This window comes from Macrotis lagotis, chromosome 1 (genome assembly GCF_037893015.1).
Source record: "Macrotis lagotis isolate mMagLag1 chromosome 1, bilby.v1.9.chrom.fasta, whole genome shotgun sequence".
NCBI classification, from domain to species: Eukaryota; Metazoa; Chordata; class Mammalia; order Peramelemorphia; family Peramelidae; genus Macrotis; species Macrotis lagotis.
Genome location: NC_133658.1, coordinates 140,947,984 through 140,967,456, shown reverse-complemented (window position 1 = coordinate 140,967,456; position 19,473 = coordinate 140,947,984). Strand labels below are relative to the sequence as shown.

The following is a 19,473-nucleotide window of genomic DNA, read 5'->3' as shown; positions in this document are numbered from 1 at the left end:
AAACAAAATACTCCCAAATTATGGTCCCCTTACTTGTCTCCCCTTCACTCCTACATTTTTTTAGAAGAATAAAATATCCATTATTCAGGTGACACTTCCACTTCCTCATCCTCTCTACAGTAATATCTCCCTCCTCTGTGTCACTTTATTATTTCTACTGATGAGTAACACAGGCCCTGAGAACAGTGTAGTTCAGACAGAAATCTAATAATAGAACAGCTTATGAGCAATGGTAGCTCAATTAGTCCAGGATCAGCACCTAGTTACCACCCACTTCCCAAAGTACATAAAGAACAGAGGGAATCGCTTCATGGGAACCTCACTCTCCAGTCACAGAGAAGGTAAGACACTCAGCCTGGCCTAGTGACAAGCACCTTTCAGTTAGGCAGATGTAATTACAACATAAGAAATAAAGAACCAGACCACCAGATCCTAGCAGAGTACGATTCCTCAGCTAGCCAGAGGTTACAAATATAAACTTTTGGCCAACTCCCTCATAGCTGTACCTTCTGAAGAAACTCAGAGAGCTGGGGGATCATTTCCTCTTTGATTTGATGAAGAATTATTAAGCATCTACTGTTCATTCATTCATTCACCATGACAAACACTGAAGATGTAAAATTTAGATAATACACAGCTCATGCCCTTCTTGAGATTTTATTCTTCTGGGGACCATAAATATGTCAAATTATATTATGAATATGTTAGTGTTACAAAACAACATGATATTTTGAAATCTAAGAGGGAGGAAACAAGCATTTATGGCTATGATGTTCCAAATACACTTCTTTGTGGATAGGCATTATCTCATTTGATCTGAGGGAAATTTATGGGAGTGTCAGACAGAGAGAATAGAAAAAGTTTCCTATGGTAAATGGCATTTGAGTTGCATTTAAAGAATGAGTGGGAGGGGGCAGCTAGGTGGCACAGTGGGTAGAGCACCGGCCCTGGAGTCAGGAGCACCTGAATTCAAATCCAGCCTCAGGCATTTAATAGCACCTGAGTTCAAATTCAGCCTCAGACACTTAATAATTGCCTGGCTGTGTGGCCTTGGGCAAACCACTTAACCCCATTTGCCTTGTAAAAACCTAAAGAAAAAGAGAATCAGTAGGAATTCAAAAATAGAATCGAAATAGTTTGGGGAGGATGGTTAGAGGAGAGAAGTTCTATTAAATTCCAATGCATCCCAATTCTAATGCCACTTCACATGGGGAAAAGCAAAAGCAAAAGTATGGAGGCTGGAATGTATGGAGTGTGAATATGGGGAATGGCAAGTAGACCAGTTTGGTGACAGCATAGGTATTTCAGAGACTGTCATAAGTTAGTGACTAATTATATAAGTGTGAGTGGGGAAAATACAAGATAACCCCAAGTTAACCCCCAAATATGGAAAGTTGTAGAAAAAAGATGGTAGTCCCTCTGACAGAAATAGTGAAGTCCAAAGAAGTTACAAGTTAGAAGGATAAAGATAATGAGTCAGCAAAATCTCTCTTACCGATGCCCTGTACTTCCTTGCTTCACCTAAACTTTGGCCATCTCCCTTCTCATTTCCTTGACTGATTTCTCTTTCTCCTCTCCTTATCTCAACTTGTTATTCTCTCACTTTCAATCACTTTAGTTAGGTCCCTCTTATGGGGTCTTCTTGGCAAAGATACTGGAGTGATTTGCCATTTCCTTCTCCAGTTCATTTTATAGATAAGGAAACTGAGGCAAACAGGGTGAAGTGACTTGTCCAGAGTCATATAGTGTCTAAGACCAGATTTGAATTTACAAAGATGAATCTTACTGACTTCACACACCCAGCACTCTATCCATTGTACCACCTAGCTACCACCTTAACTTAGGTTTCCCCAAAATTTCTTTTCCTTCTGTACTCTCTCCCTTTTGCTATTTTTCTTCAGGGACTGTTAAAGTTAGGCTATTCATCATCTCATCATCTAATTATAGTCTACCTTTTTTTATAACACCTCATTGCCTTTAATCCCCTCTTTTTCTGTATATAAAAATGCCTGAATTACCTTCCTCAACAGTCTCTTCCTATGAAAATTTAACCCCTCATTTCCCAATGCAACCTTCCCCATGAAGCCTTTCTTCCCTTACCTCACCCTAGTCAGAAAGGAAATCTCCCCAGGATCAATTCTAGTGAACTTTGGGTTCACCCCTCATCTGCTGTTTGTTCTTTGTTCTTGAAGACCATGCCATCCAGGAGGTGATGATGTCATAACATGCACATGAGTTGGACTTGAGTGAGGAGGTGCTGGATCAATCAATAAGCCTTTATTAAGTCAGGAATATATAGCAGGCCTTCATGAGCAATGTATGTTCCACTTGGAATAACTGTTATGGATGGACACATCTTCTCTCCTTATACTACAAGATCTAAAGCAGAGGTGGGAAGCTTTTTTAAGCCAAGGACCATTTGGATATTTATAATAATATCATTTTCAGGCTATATTTGATCAGAGATTTAATTAGTTCACCCCTAAAAAGCTCCTAGATTTATTGAACTTCAGGTCCTACCTGTGGTTACTTTGGCAAGGCCAGACCAATATTGCTGAAGGTTCCTTGCCCCAGGGCTAGAGGCTAGAGACTATGTATCACTTACTTTTGTAAGTGCCCCACAACCTCACATACTGATGACTAACATTCATATAGCTTTTGAGAATAATCTTTTTACATGATCTCATCTGATCTTTACTGCAAACATGTCACTGCTATGATTATTCCCATTTTACAAATGGGGAAACTGAAGCTCAGAGGATAAATGACTTGTCCAAAACTAGCATCAAAGAGAGCATACAAAAACAGCACACCTATAACATGCCCTCTCTATACATTTTAAAGTTTTATATACATTAAACACAACTTTTGTTGAATAATAATAGATAATAACATTTATATATCACTTTAAGGTTTGCAAAATGCCTTACCCAGTTGTTTTGTAATAATAATAGTTAACACTTATATAGCATCTATTATATGCCAAACATTGTTATAATTATATTAATTATATGTTAAATATTTATTTTTATGTATATAGTATAATATATTAATTATATTTAAATATAAATTATAGCTATAATTATTATCTCATTGAATCCTTACAGCAACCCTGGTAGATAGGACCTATTATTATCATTTTACAGTAGGAAAAAAAAAATGAGAGGAAAAAAAAGAAAAGAAAAAACAGAGGCAGATAGTATTTAAATGACTTGCCCAGGGTCACACAGCTAGTCAATGTCTGAGACCAGATTTGAACCCAGGTGTTCCTTTTCATTTTACTGCCCTAGCTTCCCTGACACTCACCGTGGCTCCGTGACGCAGATGCTATTATTCCCTTTTTTTTTATGGAAAGAAAACTGAGACTGATACAGGTTAAATGTTAACTTTGTAGCTGTTCTTTACTTTCCTTTACAGTTTATTCCCTGTGGCTCTTGCTAACTTTACTTTCTCTCTCAGAGGATCAACCCACTATTTTCTCTCTCCTTTAGCTTGGTGAAACTCAGGGTCACCCAGTCAGGAAATGTCTAAGATAGAATTTCTGGTCTCTAAGTCCAGAGCACTCCTAAACACTTCTGATCCTAGTTCTTGTTGAGTTAGCTGAGTGACAGTGGGAGCTCAGTGCTTTAGAGACACACTCCACTGCGCTCGCTAGCCCTCCTCTCAGAGCAGAATCCTGAAGCATAACCCAGGACATCAATCCTTCTCATTTTTCCAGGAGAGCATGAGCCCACAGAGGTTTTCAGTCAGAAAAAAAAATACATGTGAAGCAAGGAGCCTGACTCACTGTCAGTCAGTAAATGACTACCCGAGAGAAACAGAGAAACTAAGTGGAACCCTTAGCTTTAACAATTACACAGATGACAACCATGGATGACCTCTCCGAACCTCCAAGTCTTTATCAGCAAAATGAGGACGTTGAACTATATGATCTCAAGGCCCTTCCAGCTCTAGAGCTTATGACCTTAAAGGAATAATGTGTGTGTGTGTATACATCTATATCTATATATTTATTATATATCTATTCCCATGTATTTATTACATATCTATATCTGTATATTTATTATATATGTATGTATATGCATATATGTATATACATACATATATGTGTAGAAAGAGAGAGAGAGAGGAACTTATTATTATCCCTCACCTAAAATGCAGACCATCACATAAAGGCTTAGCTCTAGCTGAACCCTGACCATCCTGATTCAGCCCTATAGTATTAGGAAGCTGCCTCTGAGGAAACAGAGATCAGTCCTGCCCAGCCCCCTAAACAAGGCCAAGTCCCACTTCTTCTGGCACCACAGGCAGAAGAACAAATGATTGGGTGAGGGGAGAGAAGCCAGAATCACTCCAGAGAGAGAGGGAAAAAAAGAGCTGGTTAGTAATAAATGGGAAGGGAGGAGGGGGGGGAACAGAGGAGAAAACAGCAGAAGAGGAGGTACAGAAAGATAGAGGAAGAGAGGGATTATGGAAAAGGAGGCAAACGAGGAAGAGTCTAAGGAAGAGATGGAGGAAAAGAAGATGACAGAGAAATGAGGGGTAAGATCCCCAGGTTTAATGATACCTGTAGCACCTGCCAAAGCTCCCCTGGATTCTCAGGCCTTCCCCTCTTCAAGTTCTTTCTAGCACCAATTTTGCCCGAGAGGTGCTGGTGATTGGGTCTCTCTGGGACTCAGGAAAGGGAAGGACACTGCCAACAGTAAGGAACAACTGCTGCTCAGAAGGAACTGAAGTCTCTTCCCCTGAATTGAAACTGGGAGTCTTCCAGCAAGAGAGATAAGGAGATGGGGAAGTGGGGGGGGGGAGGGGAAGAGAGTAAGATATCAGAGAGAAAGGTCGGTGGCTGCACTGCAATAGGAAAGCAGGAAAAAAAATAAGGGAGAACTAGACAGGTTCTGACAGCCCCAACTCTTGCAGTTATAGGCACCACATTAGACTCCTTCTCACCAGGGATGAGGGAAAGGCAGAGTAGGATGACCTCTACACAGCAGTCTGGCACATTTCCATGATGTCAGGTGATTAGGGCTGAATTACCCAAAGGCCAAAGGCTTTGATGGTTCCCCAAAACCTTTGGATTAAAGCCTGAAAACTGTAACGTCATCCCACAGGAGGCTGAGCAAATGGCCTTTGGGAGGAAAGACCTGCAGTACCCATAATACCTCATTTAACTTCCATTTTTAAACAAATTCACTCTGCAAGCCTGACTGAATAAATTAATTTCTCTCTTTTCAAATCAGGGGTCAAGGAAAATGGGTTTTTCTTCCTCTCAAAAAAATAAATAAATAAAAGATAAGGGCTTCATATTCACTAGGCTCCATTATAGAGAGTGAGGTTCCCTAAAAGCGACATGGATTCTGCTCTTAATTTCCTCCCTTCTTTAGAAAAAAAAGCTATTCAATTATTTGGGCATCCCTGGATTCAGCTGAGTCATAAAGCTCCCTAGAGATGTGGGAGCTGGGAGTGAGGGGGAAAAGGATGGTTCTTTTGCAAAAAGAGAACTGATGGGGAGCAGGCAAGATGAGGAGTGTATTTGATGATACAATGACCATACAATGAGCTGTTCAACTTCATAATGAGCAAATTTGGAGTCCCAAGATCTTTGTTAAAATTCTGTTATATGTAATAAAAAAAATGTTGCAAAATTACATTAAATAAGCTTGACTCCAATGAAGAGATAGGAAAATCTTCAACAACTTGGCTATGGAAGTGAGGAATTCAAGAGGGCTCCTAGGTTGAAACCCTGGGCAACAGAAAAGACAGGGAAGCTAACAAGGGAGAGCATTAAGAGGAAAAGATGCAAGTTCTGTTTTGAACTTACTAAGGTTCAAATGTTTACTGGATATTCAGTTTGAGCTATCTGAAAGGCAGTTAAAAAATGCAAAATTGGAGGACAGCAGAAAGATTGGGGCAGGAAAAGTAGAATTAAGAATCATTAGCAGATATGGTAATTAAACCATGAGCACTGATGAGATCACCAAGTGAAATAATAAAGAGGAAGAAGAGGACCCAAATCAGGACCCTGAGGAATACCTATTGTTATAGAGCATCTCTGGAGGAGGATCCAGCAAAAAAAATAGAGAAGAAATAGTCTAAGAGGTAGGAGGAGAATCAGGAGAGAGAGAGAGAGAGAGAGAGAGAGAGAGAGAGAGAGAGAGAGAGAGAGAGAGAGAGAGAGGCGTTCCAAAAACCTGGAGAGAAGAGAGTATCAAGGAAAGAGTGATCAACATTACCAAAAGCTGCAGAGAGATGAAGGAAAATGAGGATTGCGATAAAAGCATTGGATTTATCACCTAAGAGATTATTATTAGTAACTTTGGAGAGAACAGTTTCAGTAAAATGAGCCAGATTCTGGGAGCCAGATTTGCTAATTTTTTTCTCTCACTTTTTTAATTTTTCTTTTTAAATAGAAATTTAGGGTATGTAAAAACAAAAACTAATGGTAAAAACTTTTTTTAAAAAAAATTCTGGAGGGTGGCTAGGTGGTGTAGTGGATAAAGCACTGGCCCTGGAGTCAGGAGTACCTGGGATTCAAATCCAGTCTCAGACACTTGATAATTACCTAGCTGTAGCCTGGGACAAGCCACTTAACCCCATTGCCTTGCAAAAAACCTTAAAAAAAATTCTGTTAAATAGCACCAAAAGAAGTCCACCTGAAAGACTTCCAAATTGGGATTGGGAGTAGATAGAAAGTAGAAATGAATTCACTCAGCTGATACTATATAAAGGCACCCCAACCATCTGGCTGCTCTTGATGCATTCTAGTTGACACTTTATCACCTTGGTCTATGAGCAATTAAAAGAGAATGACAGTTTGTGTTTGTGTGTGTGTGTGTCTGTGTATCTGTCTCTGTGAGACAAACTGGGTTGAGGATAGGAATAGTAAGATGGGGTAGAACACAGTACTTCCTAACTCTCCACTAGTTACACATCAACCTACCAAACTAGCTCCATGAAAAGAGATCATGTCTTATGTAAACTTTGTATGTTTTCCAGTATTCTGTAAAAACGAGGATTTAATAAATGTTAGTAGATTGAAAAGAAAGAATAGTCTAGCATCTAGTATAAGAAGAGAAACATTCTAAATTTAAGGATTGATATTATACCTGAACATTTTCATCCCTTCTTCCCCCAAATCACACCTAAAATTCTAACTACTACTTCTATATTATCTATCTAGATATATTCTGGACACCCCCAATTTAAGATCCTTAAAAATTTTTCATTCCCAGGTATTCTCCTCATTAATATAATAAGACTTTGTATAAACACCTTTCACATCATTGGCAAGGTGTCTTCAGATACCATATACCTCTTACTCCATTGAGAGATTGGAAAGAGCATTGACTCAGAATCAAGAGGTTAAGTTTAGAGTCCCAGTTCTACTTTTAAACAGCTATGAGATGGGGTGGCTAGGTGGTGTAGTGGATAAAGCACCAGACCAGGAGTCAGGAGTACCTGAGTTCAAATGTGAACTCAGACACTTAATAATTACCTAGCTGTGTGGCCTTGGGCAAGCCACTTAACCCCATTTGCCTTGCAAAAAACTTTAAAAAAAAATAAATAGCTATGAGACCTGGGGCAAGTCACTTCCTTTTTCTGGGCCAGTTTCCACATCTGTAAAATGAGACTGTTGGATCAGAGATGTCAAACTCTCCACCAACAGCCACAGTGCTATGTTATTGTGAAATGTTTAATAAGATAAATAAAAAGATAACAGAACTAATGTTAATTAGCAGTTTTCTGAGATTCTATTTGAGTTTGAGAATACTGGACTAGATAATCTCTAAGGTCATTTCCAGTTCTATTATTCCATGATTCCATGATTTATTTATAATCCACATGCCTGTAGAAGATGTGATACCTTAAATCATTTTAGATTTGTAAAGGATTAAATAGCCTAAGAGAACTCAACCTGGAATAAGTGGGAAGGTAAGGAATAAAGGCCAGATAGATGAGCATTTATTTCACAAGGGGGATGTTTTATATGTCTGTCCTAACTATAACATTTCAATAAATAGATTCAGAGGATTAGTTAAAAGACTTGGAGCCAGGAGATCTACCTACATACCTACCTGGATTGGAGTCCCAGCTCTACCACTTACAAAAACTTGTATCCAGCTGGCCTTCGGAGGAGGCTTGATATAGTTTGAAGTCTGCTGCTTCCTAATGTTGGAAATGACCTTTCCTTGGGTCTTATCTCCTGGGTTATGTAACCTTGGATAATTTTCAGGACCTCTCTGAATCTCAGTTTATTCAACATATAAAATGGGGACAACAGTATTTGAACTATCTATCTTACAAGGCTCTTGTGAGGAAAGTACTTTAAATGTGAGAGCTATTTTTATTATAGGGTGCCAGGCTGCTGAAAAGAAAAGTAGGAAGCCTGCCAAAGTCAAAATTCACCTCTGTCACAATCTGGCTGAGGGCTAGCTTTGCAACTGAGCCTATATTTCTCAACCTCTCATCTCCCTGCACATTTAAAAAGCAAAACATAAACAATCAACCATGTCTAAGTTAAAACTCTCCAGACTCTTAGATATAGAAGCTTTCAATCCAGTAAATGCTATCCCATCAGAAGCATAAATCCTGAGGGACCTGGATAGTGAATGAGCAACCACTAAGCTTGTATCAAGACACTCTTGAGAGTAGATTCCGTATATAGTTTGGGGTTTGCTGCTTCCTACCATGTGCAATGAGGAAGGTACAAAATATCAGTCATTGAGGGAGGTACAAAATTTAGGTAAGACATTGACCCTGCCCTCTGGAACCTTCTAGTCTAATCCAGTGGTTTTTCTTACAGTATGTTCCAGGGACCAATTGCAGTCCCCAAGACTTTTCAGGCTTTTGAGGAGGTCAAAACTATTTTCATAATAATTCTAAGATATTTTCATTTCTTATTTTGTAATCACAATAGACAAAATCTACATAAACAAAAGTTCTTTGGGGGAGGACACGCAACAATTTTTAGCACATACACATATAGCCTAAATCAAATTATTTCTTATTCTTGGTGAGGGGAGGGGAGGGTGGGAAGGAGAAAATCTTACAAAAATGAATGTTGAAGGGTGGCTAGGTGACATAGTGGATAAAGCACTGGCCCTGGAGTCAGAAGTACCTGGGTTCAAATCCAGTCTCAGACACCAAATAATTACCTAGCTGTGTGGCCTTGGGCAAGCCACTGAACCCCATTTGCTCTGCAAAAAAAAAAAAAACCACCTAAAAAAATGAATGTTGAAAATTATCTCTACAAATAATTGGGAAAATAAATAAAGCCTTTAGAAGTTGTCAAAAAACTGTAAAGATGTTCTGAGATCAAAGAGTTTTAGAAGTGCTGATCTAAGTCTAATAAAGGAGATAAGATCCAAAGCATAAGCAACTTTTCTTTTTAGGTTTTTGCAAGCCAAATGGGGTTAAGTAGCTTGCCCAAGGCCACACAGTAGGTAATTATTAAGTGTCTGAGGTCACATTTGAACTCAGTTCCTCCTGACTCCAGGGCCGGTGCATATATGCACTGCGCTACCTAGCCACCCCTCATAAGCAACTTTTTAATGTCCACTAAGACCTGCTAAGAAGTTCAATTTCTTATGCCACTCTCCATTTTCTTCTTTGAATATTAAAAATATTTGTGTCTGTTGATGATTAGAGCCATAATATTTTTTAAAAGTATAAAAAATAAATAAATTAGTTGCTATATAAAATCAAGAAGTACAAAACAGAGTTTTCTGAGGTCCCAGGAGACTAATCAGGGGAAATCAGAGATGGTTTGATGGAGGATATGGCCTTTGCATGCAAGATGAGGTTTAAAGGAAGAAAGAGGAAACTAGAGTCAGAAGAGGTGATTTTTATTTTCAGTTCTGCCATTTATAAGCTGTGGAATCTTGATGAAGTTTGTTACTCTTTAAGGATCTCAATTTCTCACCTATAAAACTAGTTGATATTTAAGACACTTTCCAAATCCAATTGGAACTCAGGGGAGAGGAGAGAGAGAAGAAAAGAAGGTACTATGCCTAAGCAGTATGAGCTTTCATCTACATATTCCTGAAAAACTTTCAAACCTATAAACTCTGAGATACCCTGAAACTTGGCAAAAATGAAGAAAGGAGGTCATGAGGTGTTGAGGTCACTAAGGATGATCCTCTATGTCATTTTCCTTCTGTGCAACCAGGCAGTAAACTTGAAGAGTAAACTGATAAACACACAATAATTAATAAAAACCAGAACTATCCCCATCATCAATAAATGGGAATGGTTTTCATGCCCCAGTTCTCAGTTGTAAAGCCCTGAGACTATCAAAACCTAAAAGTAGAGAATAACAAATTTCTATATAACTTTAAGTTTTTCAAAGTACTTTCCCTGGGTGTCTTGTAAGGCAGATAATACAACTATTCCCATTTTATAGGTAAGAAAATTGAGGTGCGGAGAAGGTCAAGGTCATACAGGCAGGAAGTTTCAGGACTTGGAGGGCAGCTAGTTGGTACACTGAATAGAGCACTAGTCTTGGATTCAGGAGAACTGGAGTTTGAATCTGATCTCAGACACTTGACACTTACTAGCTGTGTGACCTTGGGCAATCACTTAAATTTGATTGCCTTACATCCAGGGCCATCTCCAGTCATCCCAATTCATATCTGGTCACTGGACCCAAATGGATCTGGAGGAGAAAGTGAGGCTACTGACACAGCACCACTTAACTCAAATACAATTCATGATTTGAAAATGAAGGACAGAGTGGCTAGGTGGCGTAGTAGATAAAGCACTGGCCCTGGAGTCAGGAGTACCTGGGTTCAAATCTGGTCTCAGACACTTAATAATAATTACCTAGCTGTGTGGCCTTGGGCAAGCCACTTAACCCCATTTACCTTGCAAAAACCTAAAAAAAAAATGAAGGACAAAAAACTATTATTATTATTATTATTATTATTATTATTATTAATTATTCTCAGGGCTTGGAGATTGTAAAATTTATAGAGAGGAGAAAGGAGCATATAATAAGAAAAGAATTTTCTATTGAAATCATACTAATCCAAGGGAGATTTGGATTATAGGATTTAGCAGATTCCTTACAAATTAATTATTCTATGCTTTTAAGATCTTAGGTTCAACAACTTTTAAAAATGTAACCAGGGGGCAGCTACATGGTGCAGTGGATAGAGCACTGACCCTGGAGTCAGGAGGACCTCAGTTCAAATATGACCTCAGACACTTAATAATTACTTAACTATGTGACCTTGGGCAAGCCACTTAACCCATTGCCTTGCAAAAATTAAAAAAAAAAGACTGTAACCAGCAAGAGTTCCTGATTGGCAACATAGTACAGAAAATGAGTGCATACCAACTACCATGTAACAGATAGGGCAATAATTTTAAAAGTCAGTAGACTGGACTGAGAAATGTCTGTGAGCTTGGGTTCAAACACTTTGAAGCCTCAGTTTCTTTGCTTGTAAAGTGGGAACAATTCTCTACTACCAAGCATCATTGGAAGGAAAGGGCTTTGCAAACCTTAGACCAGTACAGAAATGTTACCAGGGCAAGAGCTAGGAATGGTAGCTTTGATGGTGACCAAAGGGGATACTTCAAGGAAGTCATGATCTCTAACTAGAGAAAGTTGGTCAGGAAATGATGTCATCAAATAAAAGAAGCTGAAATACAGCCAGGCCAAGTGTGAGGCAGTAGAGGACAGCAAAAGTGAATTCACTCAGCTGCTTTATACAAGATACAGGATGGGGGTGGGGATGACGCACATGGAGGGAGAGGGAGAGGGAAGGGAAGTGGACCAATCCACCGGGTCTGTGGAGGACTGCTAATTGTACAGCCCCAAAAGTCATAGGCTATTTCAGAACAAATGCCTGACAACAAGCCAAGAACTATAAATAAGGAAGTCTGAGAGCATCTATTACCTAGTGATTACAATACCAGTAGAATTTTTAAAATTCTCATGAGAGCAAATACTGGAGAAGAGATGAGAGCAGAAAGTCTAAGGACAAGAGGAGTATAATGTCAGAATGCAAGATGTTACAAGGAGTTCTTACTGTCATTGTAAACACACAAAGTGAGCAAATCTCTAAACATCTATCTGCAAAGAGCATAACACATAGAAGACACAGAGATGGAAAATGGTATGTCCTCCCAACCTCCTAATTTACCAAGTGGTTGATGAGAAAGGGGTGTCAGAACTGTGTCATATTAAAACTTTTCCTAAGCATATTTCCCTAGGTAATGGGGGGTGGGGGGAAGGTGAGGATAGAATGGACTGACTAATGAGAGTCCAGTCCTTAGAATATGTGATCTCATCAGTGCTCATGGTTTAATTACCATATCTGCTAATGATTCTTAATTCTACTTTTCCTGCCCCAATCTTTCTGCTGTCCTCCAATTTTGCATTTTTTTAACTGCCTTTCAGATAGCTCAAACTGAATATCCAGTAAACATTTGAACCTTAGTAAGTTCAAAACAGAACTTGCATCTTTTCCTCTTAATCCTCTCCCTTGTTAGCTTCCCTGTCTTTTCTGTTGCCCAGGGTTTCAACCTAGGAGCCCTTTTGAATTCCTCACTTCCATAGCCAAGTTGTTGAAGATTTTCCTATCTCTTCATTGGAGTCAAGCTTATTTAATGTAATTTTGCAACATTTTTTTTATTACATATAACAGAATTTTAACAAGAATGAGGCAAAGGACTTGGGGAAGTAGTCTTATCTCCCCACCCTGATGCCTGTCATGAGTCCCTGAATACATGGTACCTATTACTTTGAATTTATTCTTTCTTGATCTTAGGTGAATGAGTATCCAGAAATAGAATGAATCAGGTTATGAACTTATGAACTTCAAAAAGTCAGAAGAACAATCAGAGTTCCCCTCAGCCGCCAGTCGGTAACAGAGACTACCAGAGCTGGTAGCAACAGTAGAAGTGATTTCCTGACCCATTACAGCAATATGCTGACATAGCACCTAAGACACTTACTTCATCCTTCAAGGAGACAGCCTGGCTGAAAAAGGGAACAACTTGTCCAGGGGCTATGCCACACCTAGAAGTGAATTTGGTAGGGATTCCTCACAGAAAAACAAGAGCTCCCAAGGTAAGAAGTACTCCAAAGACAAAAACAATGTTCCCTAATATAAGTGATTTACCATGCTTTGCCTTCAACTTGGAGTCTGCTTTCCCCAGGGACCATTTAGGTATATGAAAGGTAAGTATACTTCTGAGTTGGGGAGGGCTGTTTTATACTTCTGTCTTTATTATGCCTTTTTTTCTTTTTTTCTTTTTTTAGGTTTTTGCAAGGCAAACAGGGTTAAGTGGCTTGCCCAAGGCCACACAGCTAGGTAATTATTAAATGTCTGAGACCAGATTTAAACCCAGGTACTCCTGACTCCAGGGCCAGTGCTTTATCCACTACACCACCTAGCCACCCTTTATTATGCCTTTTAAACAATATTCTTTTATAAGAGCTAACTGATATTCACTGGCTTACTGATATGAAGTTACAAAGACAAAAATGACATAATACCTAATATTAAAAAGCTCACAGACTATAAGCCTTAAGGCATAGTGGGTAATAGACACTGAACTTGGATATCAAAAAACCTGGGTATGAATCCTGGTTCTGATATTTACCAGCTGTGTGATCTGGCAAGTTTATAGTAAAGGAAAGCACTTTGTAAGCCATAAATGTGACCTACCATGTAGTAAACTACTTCTTATGTACCCATAATCATTCCAAAAAGAGTGCAAATACCAGAGCATTTATCATTTATTACAGATAATCTACTTGCTTAGAATGCTAAACTCAAAATGGAGAAACCTGTGAAAAATTAAAGGGATCATCTTAGCTATGTACATTGAATTTGCATTGGCTAAGGTCACTTAATCAGACAGCAGCATTTCTTTGGGGGCAAAATGTCAAAATGAACAAGGGATGCTCAAGGGATGATAGTCTACTGATCAATTCAACAAGCACATAGTGGAAACAGAACTGGATTTGGAGTCAGACAACCAGGATACTAATCCCAGTTCTGCTGCTCTCTCATCAAGTGGCCTCACCCAATGCAAATTAAGTTGGAGAGATGACCTGGAGTGGGTGCTACATTTGAACCTAGTAGGTGACTTAAATATTTTTTTTAGATTTATTTTTGCAAGGCAAACAGGGTTAAATGACTTGCCCAAGGCCACACAGGTAATTATTAAGTGTATGAGGTTGGATTTGAACTCAGGTACTCCTGACTCCAGGGCCAGTGCTCTATCCACTGTGCCACCTGGGCACCCCTGACTTAAATATTTTTAAATGAATTATATTTGAGATAAAGATGTAATAATAACAAAAGTGACAAGATTTCTAGTGTGTTAAAAAAATCAGTATTAATATTAACATCAATCTAAGGCAGATATAAAAAGATAAACATTTCTTTGTCAAAAATGAAAAAAAGAATTGATAGATGTTCTCAAAGCACATGATAAGCAGATTATTAATGCATAGAGATACTCTGGGAATAAATCAGTAGTGTTTCACCAAGTGAAGGCTAACAAATATGCACAGGATTTATCAAATCTTAGTGAAAATGGTTTCTTTTGAGATGAAACTTATAAAATGCCTAAAATCTAAGAATTGATCCAAAATGCTCTCCATGACATCTACATGAACTCAACTTTGAATAAATGGCTAAGTCTTGGAAATTTGTTCATAGAAATGGAGGTATAATTTTGGATCTGGATATCACCACAAAAAATTACAAATGGGTTGTTCATAAGGGCTTCAGACTTACCAATTCAGATTTTACAAGGAAATGGTAGAAGCTGAGCAGCAACATCACTGAAGTTGCAAAAGGGTTAAAAACCTAAGCAATACATGATCCAATGGCTAGAATTATCAACTAGAAATTCACTGTCTTAAACCAGCAGATTAAAAAAAAACCTCAATACTACAAATACCTCAAAGTATCTTTGAAAATTTAACAAATCTGGGTGGCTAGGTGGCGCAGTGGATAAAGCATCAGTCCTGGAATCAGGAGTACCTGGGCTCAAAATAGGTCTCAGACACTTAATAATTACCTAGCTGTGTGGCCTTGGGCAAGCCACTTAACCCCATTTGCCTTGCAAAAATCTAAAAAAAAAAAAAATTAACAAATCAATTGTACCAGAATTAGAACAATATTTCAGCTGAAACAGTTGCCAACAGTTGCCAAAATGTAATACTGATATACAAAAATTTAAGAATAATTTTAATAGATTTAGCAGTATCAAATATTCATAATCTGTAAGCTACATGGAATTAAAAACTTTCCAAACAGAAAGACCTGGTGAAAGAAATTAAAACTATGTGGGAAAAGATAAGCTTTTTCTTATTGGCTAATAAAGTTGAACCAAAGATGCTTTCAATAAACCTGTAGAAGATGAACTTACATTCAAATACTTCCATCCAATTACAAAAGGTAGTTATTTTGCCCACCTATGCACTAGTCCACAGAACATTAAATGTAAAGGAGTAATAACAGGGTATCTATTTTTTTCTAGGATTGGTTTTATCCAATTTCAATTGAAAAAGATAAGAAAAAAATGAGTGGAATATTAATATCAATTCTGCTATCCCAAGGTAACTTAAAAAATGAACACTTTCTTCTCACAAATAAAGAATACTGATAAGTTGAGAATTTACAGAAATATTTCTCAAATAAATAGACATTACTTCCCAAAGAAATAGTAATGGCTGACAACAGACATTTGCCACTAGATTTAATTGAATATAACCAAACTACCTCCAGATGGAATCTAAGAAACAGCTAAGATCCAAAAATGAACCAAAAGTTCCTCCATAAGTGACATTCACATGAATTCAATTAGTGCATGAAACATTAAACCTTTAAATGACTGTATCAAGTGTATTTGTTATCAGAAAAAAAAAAAGAGGTTTAGAGGAGCAATATAGGATTAGGTCATTGTTTATAGAAAATACAGAAAGTTCATTCTTAAAAAATCCTAACAGGGGCAGCTAGATGTCAAAGTGGATAGAGCACCGGCCTTGGAGTCAGGAATACCTGGGTTCAAATCTGACTTCAGACACTTAATAATTACCTAGCCGTGTGACCTTGGGTAAGCCACTTTTAACCCCATTGCTTTGAAAAATCTAAAAAAAAAAAGTCCTAACATATTGATCATTTAAACTTTGCAAGGAAGCATTATCAACCAATTATTGGAGGTTGCAAATATTTGCTAACTACCAAAAACCTAGAAAGATACAATTAAATGGCAATTAATTATATACTATGAATGTACTTGATGTTCTTTCTTAACATATAGCAAAACTTTCTACTACAAATACTGACCTCAAACAATCCTTAAGTATACTCAGCAATAATGTTTTGGAATAAAAGCATTATTACTAATAATTGTCCATAATTGCTCTGATATAACTCACAAAAAATTAACAATGTTTTTAATAGATGTTTCCATACTAAACCCTCATAATCTCCCAACCATACTGAATGAAAAGCTTACAAAAATAGAAGCCTAGCAAAAGAAATCAAAATTTGATAATGGTAGGAAGTGCCTATCATTACTGTCATCCTTCCAGTCTGCTTAGAGTTGTAGCTTCAATAGTCTGACAAGGATGATCCTTTATCCCAATTTCTTTAATCAGTTCCAGAAAAAGAAAAAAATCAATCACTTTATCCATCAGGATAACTGTTTGCTGAATCCTAAAAACAAAGAATAATACCATAATACTGACCTGTCCCAAGACCATTCCTATCTGAGCTCAATCTACCATAAAAATCAAAGTGTAATAATAACAGTTTACATTTATGGAATCATAGATTGTCAAAACAAGAAGGCATCAAAACATTAATCTAATTTTCTTATTTTTTACACAAGAGGAAAACAATTCCCTTCTCCAAGAGGGAAAGTAATTTGTCTATGATAAAGCAGAGCTGGGACCAGCACCCTGCACTCTTAAATCCCATTATAGTACTTTTCTCACAAAACAAATATGAAAAGAATTTCAGGAGGCGAAAAATAAAGATGAGGTTGACATGTGAGGTGACTAGACTTTCTAGACTAGTGAATCCATGCTGTTCAATCGTGGGACCTAAAGTGTCATAGGAAACTGGTACAGCTGCTGATGGACCTTAAATGTTAAGGTAAAGAGTCCCAACTGAGTGTTTTTCCCCATTTGCATGTGCTCATGCTTTTTGAGCACCAACGGTTGGGTCAAGAGGAAGTAGAACAGTGGTTAGTGTGGCTAAAGGTGGAAAAAAAAATTTTAAGCAGTTGAACATTGTATGTGCATGATGACTGGGAGTACCATCCTTTGAAGCTGTCTTAGGGCCATATCCAGCTCCTGAGTATAAGACAGGTCTTAAAAGAGACCTTCAATCAGTGTAAACACAGAAGTGGATCACACACATAAATCACAAACTATAAAGCGGGTTTGGCAAAAGCTGAACTGACTTCATCTACTCTAAGGAGATTTTTTTTCTTTTATTTTTTAACCTTTATAATCTTACAAATCTAGAATTCTGTACTTCAATAGAGTAAAGCAAAAAAATTAGAATGTGAACAGAATTCTTGGTTACATTACTGCAAAACTTAATATCACCCAGACCCCCTGCTGAATAAATCAGCCTCCCTGGGAACAGTCCCTAGAGCTCCATCTAGTAGAGAATATGTCAGGAGCTTGGTAATATAGCAAGGAGTCACCTAGTCATTTGTTGATCAAATTTGGATAAAATCTATAGGAACAGCCTGTCTGAGCTTTACATATCAACAATTGTGTTTCTCAAGAGCTGCTAAGACGTTATGAGCCAGGAGGTCCTTACTTCCCTTCTTCCTTTCTCTCAACTAGCCCACACACACTGGAAGCCAAAAAGTCAAAGCTCAGGACTCAAATTGAATTGCTATCATTACATTTGGAGACAACAATGTTAAGACCTTCATAATGGGAAGTCCCCAGGGATTTTTTTAATAACTAATAAGTAGGGGTGGCCAGGTGGTGCAGTGGATAGAGCACTGGCCTTGGAGTCAGGAGTACCTGAGTTCAAATCTGGCCTCAGACACTTAATAATTACCTAGCTGTGTGGCCTTGGGCAAGCCACTTAACCCCATTGCCTTGCAAAAACTAAAAAAAAAAAAATATACAAAATAACTAATAAATAGCAGAGTTAGGATTCCAACACAGATTCTTTGAATCAAAATCCAATATTCCTTTCAGTATATACCAATAACAATTACATAAAAAAACAAATTCATAAAACTTTACCTATATGCAGAGAGAAAATATATCAGAATGAGAAAAGAGGAAATAAATCATTATTTTAGTACAAATTCTTTTCAAAAATATGCCATATGGCAAAATTGGATTTAATTCAGATTTCTCCCTTTGAGATGGTTACATTCATAGTGCCTAGCATACAGTAGGTACTTAGTAAATGTTTATTGATTCATAGTGGGAAAAAGAAATTTCAAGGTGAAAAAAGAAAACCTCCCAAAGAATGGAAAGACCTAGAATAAAAAGAGAACTGGGTAATCAAAGATGCAAAATATGTGAATAAATCTCAAGAAACTCTCCCAAAAGTATTTATAGAATCACAGATTGTTAAAGCTGGAAGGTATTTGAAAGATAATCTAATCCAACCCCCATTTTAGCTAACTGTGATTCAAATTTCATCCAGCAATTCACCTGTGCCACTTCCAGCATCTCCCACTGAATACAGAATGCCCTTTCCCTACCCCAAATACTAGAAGAATCGATCCACTTAGTTTTGGAAGGGAGGAAATGGGCAAGACAGGAATCACCATCTTGAGGAATAAAAACACTACTAGACCACTATATCTATCCATCCTCAGAACAGACTCTCTTTCAATTCCCATCCTGCCTTCCACCCCAACAATTTCCCCATCTGCCTGCAATCCCCATGACTCCCTTCCTTGGCCATTTTCCTAGGCAAGTGTAGTATACCCCATTAGAATGGAAGCTCCTTCAATGGCCTATGAAGGTAGTAGTATATGGTTACCCTGTAGGAAATGAAGATAGGGACATAGTTGGTGAAATTCAGAAAGACTTTTATGAATCTTTGCAGAGCAAAGTGAGCAGAACAACTTATACAATAATTGCACTATTATGATGGAAAACTATTCTGAAGAGCTTACAAATTCTGATTAATAATAGGAATAATAGGAATAATAGCTAACATTTATATATCACTTACTAGAGTGTTTTACAATTATTATCTCATTTGATTACCACCACTACTCCAGGAAATAGATACTATTATTATTCTAATTTTACAGAAGAGCAAACTGAGGGAAGCAGAGGTTAAGTGACTTGCCCAGGATCACAAAGCTAGGCAGTATGTATAATGATCAGGCAGAGGATGCTACCCATCAAAGCATACAACCCATCTCCTGACAGAAAGAGATATACTTGACATGCAGAATGAGATGCGTATTATCAGACAAGGCCAACATATTGATGGACTTCTTTTGCTT

The 19,473-nt window shown here is 37.8% G+C and overlaps 1 protein-coding gene across 3 annotated transcripts in view; it reads right to left on the bottom strand.

Annotated features, from left to right (window-relative positions):
* Positions 1-19,473, bottom strand: part of PLEKHA2 (pleckstrin homology domain containing A2) — a 200,981-nt gene that overhangs the window by 175,579 nt on the left and 5,929 nt on the right. Inside the window, exon 1 of one of the 3 annotated variants that reach the window (XM_074208917.1) lies at positions 4,568-4,746. The exons of 1 other annotated variant lie outside the window; for it this stretch is intronic. The gene's annotated coding sequence lies outside the window, so the exon portion shown is untranslated. Of the gene's footprint in view, positions 1-2,100; positions 2,539-4,567; positions 4,747-19,473 lie in introns of those variants that run through there. One more of the 3 variants, XM_074208919.1, reaches the window with a different exon arrangement.